The 7,483-nt window shown below is 37.3% G+C and overlaps 1 non-coding gene across 1 annotated transcript; it reads left to right on the plus strand.

Annotated features, from left to right (window-relative positions):
• The first annotated feature begins 6,968 nt into the window (after positions 1-6,968).
• Positions 6,969-7,075, plus strand: LOC133828015 (small nucleolar RNA R71). The gene has a single exon (XR_009890660.1). It is a non-coding gene; the product is annotated as a small nucleolar RNA R71 (small nucleolar RNA).
• Positions 7,076-7,483: the final 408 nt, after the last annotated feature.

Consider the following 7,483-nt stretch of genomic DNA (forward strand, 5'->3'; position numbering starts at 1 on the left):
ACTAAACATTGTCCCCAATGTTTATAAATAAGTAAAGAAAGAAAACTTACTTGGTGCGAATCACTTTGAAAATGGTGGTAGATCTGGAAAAGGATGCCAAGGCGGTGGATGAGAAAAGTACTGGCGGTCTGCCTCTTGGTTTGACCATCAGTAAACCAGCTCATTCTGTCTATCAACCTGAGCTCTATGAAAATCTTGATACTCTCCTAAATAATTGTGAGTATGCTCGTTCTGCCGAATGATATAATCTAATATGGCCAAGTGCGGATCTAGTGGAGCCTCAAACGCCAAATATTGAGAATATGCTTCTCTCCTCTTCTCCTCAAATGTTCTTGATCCATCTTGTTGATCATTGGTAGGTATGGGTTCCTCAACCTCTTCTCTTTCCCTTTCAACTCTCACATTCATGGGTAGCGGTACTGGTGCCTCCAAGGATGGGGCATTGAATTTATTCACTGTAGCACAAGAAATAGGCCCATGGCCTTCCTATAAATATCACTAGGATATTTAGGTACCTCCCAGACTTCACATAGATCAGTTATCATGGATTCATGCCCCAACCCAGTAGTAGTAGTCAATCTACATAATTCCCTGATGCTTTGGCGAATAACTCGACCAATATCAATAGAGAGTCCTGTCAAAATAGCATACACTAGGAGACACCTATGAGTCCCCACCTCAGACAAGTGGTTGTTGGGGATAAGCCACGCACTCAAAAAAAGAGTCCAGGCTCTGGCCACACAATTCATTTGATACCTCCGTAAATGTTTCGGCTCTCCATTCTGCATAACAAAAGAAGCACTAGGAATTCCTAAAGTTTCTGCCATCTCAGTCCAATCAACTTCACTATGATACGCCAATTGATAGTATTCATCTTCTTCTTGAGAAAGCATTGGTAATCGATATAGGGCATCAATATTATCAGTAGCACACTCAACCGAAACCCGTCTAACAACCACCTTTTTATTAATGGCCCCAGAAAGTTGGTGTAAAATTCATAAACCACTGAACAATTGGCCTTCAACATCTTATCATCCACAAAAAGTTGCCAACCTCGGCGTAGAATCTCATTCCTAATAATGTTATAAGTTTCTTAAGGGTACGGTTCTTCTCGATATTCCATTCCACGCTCTTAAATGATTGGATGCTGAGATGACCTTTGATAGTGATCAAAGGCATCCTGGCTAGTAAATTGCGTCTGATCAAACTCCTGAATTGGTTGAGGTGTTGGCGGAATTGACTGAGTTTGGGGTGGTTGGGTGCAGGATGTTGAGGGTCGATTAGTGTTCTTAGAAGATGCAGACCTAGTAGGTTGTTTCCTTGGACCCATGCTTACACAATTGATAAAAAATGTCACAAAAAATTTTTGGCAGCACTTCCCCTAATTTTCTGTAATTTCCTCACTGAATACTTCCAAAAATTTCACCGAAAGACACTAAATATACTAACAAGCAGCTCAACAATCCAATGCAATCCCTTAATAAAAATTACTTCAATGAAAACTTCAAAAAGCCTTGAAATCTGAAAAACTGCCCACTATTGAATTTTCCTTCAATCTTCAAGTAGCACCAATAGAAAAACAAATTACGGTTAGGGAAAAAGAAAGGAAGAAATAAATCAATATGTATTAAGAATTAGAAATTAGGAAGAAGGTTGAATGGTATTTGAAATAGAAGGTAAAGTTAAGAAAATTGAGAGCTTTTTCTCAAAACAAACTGGTTTGGGATGAAATTATTTGAAAAATGAGAGACATGACTTGAAAAATCAATTTTAAAACCCATTCTCTTCTATCTGACACAAGCACGCTGTGACCCAAATAGGGCAAGTCACGACCCGCATAAAAAATCTCCAGCATGCTCTTTCCCAGGCGCTGTGACTCAGCTTCTCCAAGTCGCGACCCGCCTCTACTTAAAAAAATTCCAATGCTCTCTGTTTGGTCAGGGTCGCGACTTATAAGCCCAAGTTGCAATCCGCCCCTCCTTTAATTTCTAAGTGCTCTCTGACTTGTTTTAATGTCGCGACTTGCTAGTTCAGGTCGTTACTTGACCTGAAGACTAATTGAAAAACAACTTTTTTCATGATTTGCATAATTTTTTTACACACATTATTCCAAAATTAAATAAAATTAAAATAAATAAACTTTACAAATCCAAAAATAAAATTAAATAAAATTTTCTACTAATAAAAAATAAAAACAAAAACTAAAATTAAATATAGGAATGTCTCCTATAGCGTTGTCGTTAACATCATTTAGCCGGACACTGAATACCTCATTTAAAGGGATTCCAAAACCATCACTGATTTGCTTCCACCGGTCCTTCGAAATAATGCTTTAACATCTAACCATTTACTTTAAAATGTCATGTTTTCTCGCTATGAATTTGAACCGCTCCATAAAGTAATGAGACCACAATTGTGAAGGGTCCTGACCATCTAGACTTTATTTTATCTGGAAACAGATTCAATCTAGAATTAAATAACAGAACTTTATCTCCTGGTTGGAAATCCTTTCTAATTATCCTTTTATCATGAAAAGCCTTAGACTTTTCTTTATAATTCTTTGTGTTTTCATAAGCTTCATTTCTAAATTCATCAAGCTCATTCAACTCTAGAAGCCTATTCTGCCCTGCCATAAATATATCAACATTCAACTTTTTCACCGCCCAATAAGCTCGATGCTCAAGTTCAACTGGTAAATGATATGCCTTCCCGAACACCGACCGATATGGTGACATACCAATCGGAGTCTTAAAGGCTGTGCAATAAGCCCACAGTGAATCATCAAGCTCTTTCGACCAATCTTTCCTTGATGTGTTCATAGTATTCTCTAAAATAATTTTAATTTCTCAGTTTAACACTTCAGCTTGACCATTAGCAAGTGGATGATAAAACAGGGCCTTTCTGTGATGAACTCCATAACAAGTACATAGAGCAGTGAATGATTTATTACAGAAATGGTTGTCTCTGTCACTAATAATGGCTCTTGGAGTACTAAACTGAGTAAAAATATCCTTATGAAGAAATTTAAGTACCTCATTTCCATCACAAATAGGAGTTGCTGCAGCTTCCACCCATTTAGAAACATAATCTACTGCCAACAAAATGTACTTATTATTATAGGATGATGGGAAAGGTCCCATAAAATCTATTCCCCATACATCAAACAGCTCAGCTTCCAAAATTCCATTCATTGGCATTTGATCTCTTCTGTATATATGTCCGTTCCTTTGGAAACAATCACAACTCTTAACAAAGGCATTAACATCTTTAAATAACGTAGGCCAATAAAACCCACATTCCAAAACTTTTGTTGCAGACCTTGTTCCTCCAAAGTGACCACCACAACGTAAAGTATGGAAATCATTTCCTCTTCTGGGACACATCTTCTAATCACTTGATCAGCACAATGACAAAAAAGAAAGGGCTCATCCCAATAATAATGCTTTACTTTCGAATAGAACTTTTTTAGTTGCTGCCTTGACATGTCTGGAGGCACAACTTTAGCTACCAAATAGTTGACATAATCTGCAAACCATGGTATCTTCTCTTCACGTTCAATCGAAAATAATTGTTCATCTGGAAAATTTTCATCAATTGACTCTTCTTCTTTTTCCAATCTAGATAAATGATCAGCAGCTAGATTTTATGTCCCCTTCTTATCACAAATTTCCAAATCAAACTCTTGCAATAATAGGACCCATCGAATCAAGCAAGGTTTAGCATCCTTCTTGATCATAAGATACTTAATAGCTGAATGATCTCTGTAAACAATCAACTTATTACCAGTTAAATATAGCCTGAACTTGTCAAATGCAAAGACTACTGCAAGTAATTCCTTCTTAGTAGTTGCATAATTTAATTGAGCATCATTCAAGGTTCTACTAGCATAATAAATCGTTCTGAATACCTTGTCAACTCGCTGTCCAAGAACCACTCCTACTGCATAATCACTAGCATCACACATTAATTCAAAAGGAATTTCCCAATTTGGTGATACAACAATTGGAGCAGATACCAATTTCTCATTCAGTGTGTTAAATGCCCTTAAATAATCTGAATTAAAGTTGAATACTACACACTTCATAAGTAAAGTAAATTAGGGGTTCGAAATTTTTGAAAAGTCCTTTATGAACCTCCTATAAAATGTAGCATGGCCCAGAAAAATTTGAACCCTTTAATTGACATTGGAGGTGGTAAATTTTCTATTGTTGAAATCTTGGCCCTGTCTACTTCAATTCCATGGCATGAAATCTTGTGGCCCAAGACTATTCCTTCTGTCACCATAAAGTGACATTTCTCCTAGTTTAATATTAAATTTGACTCCTCACATCATTTTAGAACCCTTTCCAAATTAGCTAAACATCCATCAAAAGAGGGTCCAAAGACTGAAAATTCATCCATAAAAATTTCAATACATTTTTCCACCATGTCTGAAAAATAGACATCATACATCTTTGAAAAGTGGCGGGAGCATTACATAACCGAAATGGCATCCTCTGAAAAGAAAATGTTCCATAAGGGCATGTGAAGGTAGTCTTTTCCTGATCCTTCGGTGCTATAGGAATTTGATGGTATCCCGAATATCCATCCAAAAAGCAGTAATAAGGATGGCCTGCCAATCTATCTAGCATCTGATCTACAAAAGGTAAAGGATAATGGTCTTTCCTAGTGGCCTTATTTAGCTTACGGTAATCAATAAAAATTCTCCACCCCGTTACTGTAAGAGTTGGAATAAGTTCATTATTATAATTTTTAACCACCGTCATGCCACCTTTTTTTGGAACTATCTGGACATGACTACAAGCACTGCCAGATATTGGGTATATTACCCCTGCATCTAACCATTTAAGGATTTCTTTCCTTACCACTTCTTTCATTGAAGGATTGAGCCTCCTTTGAGCATCAATACTAAGCTTACTATCCTCCTCCATTAATATACGGTGCATCACTGTTGAAGGACTAATACCCTCAATATCTGCAAAAGTCCATCCAATTGCTAATTTGTGAGCCCTTAATACCCTAAGAAGCTTCTCTTCTTTGGTCACAGATAAAAAAGCTGAAATAATAACAGGGAGAGTATCATTCTTCCCCAGATAAGCGCACTTAAGATGATCAGGTAAGGTTTTTAACTCAAGAGCTGGTGGTTTCTCAATGGATGGGAGAGGTCTCCCGGGCACTTGCCCTAATTCCTCATATTTCTTTTTATATATTTTCCTTGATGAATTCAACCACCTAACATACTCACTGACTTCAGTACCAGCACATTCTTCAAAACTTACAAAAAAACTCAACTTCGATGGGTCCTTAATAGACTGGACCCTTTTACTTGGTTCCTCCAATACACTAACACAAAAACAACTGTCACTCATTGAAGGATATTTCAAAGCGTTGAAAATATTAAAAACAACCTCATCACCTTGTACTCTAAGCCTTATCTCTCTTCTGAACGTCTATCAACGCTTGCCCCGTGGCCAAAAATGGTCATCCCAATATAATAGGCATGTCCTCATCTTCCTCCATATCTAAAACAATGAAATCTATTGGGAAAATGAACTTATCTACCTTTACTAGAACGTCCTCTATAATACCTCTGGATGTGTTAATGAATGATCAGCCAGTTGAAGAGTAATAGTAGTGGGTCTAGCTTACCCCAAACCAAGTCTTTTAAATATAGGCAGCGACATTAAATTTATGCTTGCACTCAAATCACATAAAGCTCACTCACAGTGAAAGTTCCCAATGGTGCAAGGTAAAGTAAAGTTGCCCGGATCTCATAACTTTTGAGGAAGCTTCTTTTGAATAATTGCACTACATTCTTCAGTTAACGCAACAGTTTCATAATCCTCCTTTTTTCTCTTATTAGAAAATATCTCTTACATAAACTTCACATAATTAAGCATTTGTTCTAGAGCCTCTGCAAAAGGAATGTTTATGTTATGTTTCTTAAATACCTCAAGAAATTTGGAGAATTGTTTGTCAAGATTCACCTTTCAAAACCGTTGAGGATATGGAATCTTTGGTGTAGGCTCAGTGTATTTTCGTTTTTCTGTTTTTGGAAGGTCTTCAATAACCTCCTCTTGTATTGGACTAGTAACTTTTTGATCCTCTTTCTTCTTCCCCTTGTCATCCACTGTAGGTCCATCATACTTAGTCCCATTCCTCAAAGTGACAGCTTGACAGCGTTCTTTAGGATTTATCTCTATGGAACTAGGCAAATTCCCTTGATGTCTACTAGAAAACATTTGAGCCAATTGACCTATTTGTGTCTCCAAACTCCTGATTGAAGACCTTGTCTCTATCAAGAATTTATTTAATTGGTTTGGCTGAATTGTTGGTGGATTCATTTGAGGATGTGGTGGTGGATGAGATGGGTGTGGGTTTGGATCATAATATGCTCTTGAATGTAATCCATAAGTTGGTTGATGAGGGGGCTGTTGAGGTGGGTACTGTGGATATTGTGGTTATAATCCTTGATTATTTTTCCAAGATAAATTAGGGTGATTTTTCCAAGCAGGAGTATAGGAATTGGAGTAAGTGTTAGGTGCAAGTCTTGAAAAATTACCAATAACTTGTGCTTGTTCCAAAGGCATATATTATTCACATCAGTTGAGCAACTAGCTGTGCTCGGGCATTGTTCATAAGCATGTGGTCCCCCACAAATCTCACAACTCATGACATTCTGTACTTGCATTGATTGTGTGGCGAGATTAGTTTGTTGCAATTTCTTGGTTAGAGATGCCACTTGAGTGGTCAATAGCCCAATTGGGTCAACTTCTAAGACTCCTGCTACTTTCTTGTTCTCACGTTCATTAGGCCAATTATAGTTATTCATGGCCATCTCTTCCAATAATTCATATGCTTCATTAGCACTTTTTCTCATAAACGCTCCTCCTGATGCTGCATCTATAATTGTCCTAGTATTGCCCCCCAAACCATTGTAAAAAGTATGAACTAGCCGCCACTTCTCAATTCCATAATGTGGGCATTTCCTTTGCAACTCTTTAAATCGTTCTCATGCATCATAAAAAGATTCTCAATCCAGTTGATGGAAATTATTAATCTCTCCTCTCATTCTAGCTGACTTGGCAGGAGGAATATATTTACCAAGGAATTTCTGAGCCAAATCTTCCCAAGTAAGTATAGATTTGGCTTGTAATGATTTCAAACAACTCTTAGCTACGTTCCTTAGTGAAAATGGGAATAATCTCAATCATGCAGCATCGTTACTCATCCCATTCATTTTGAATGTCGCACATAGCTCTAAAATTTTTATGATATGGAGATTTGGATCCTCATTTGGTAACCCCCCAAATTGTACACAGTTCTACACCATCTGAATAATTGAGGATTTTATCTCAAAATTATTTGCCTCAACAGTTGGAGGACGAATGCTTGAATGTATCCCCGTAACAGTAGGGAGTTCATAGTTTCTTAGTGGCGGATCAACTTCAGTTGCATTACCTGTAGCGTCCCAAATTGCTAT

This window comes from Humulus lupulus, chromosome 3, assembly GCF_963169125.1.
Source record: "Humulus lupulus chromosome 3, drHumLupu1.1, whole genome shotgun sequence".
NCBI lineage: Eukaryota > Viridiplantae > Streptophyta > Magnoliopsida > Rosales > Cannabaceae > Humulus > Humulus lupulus.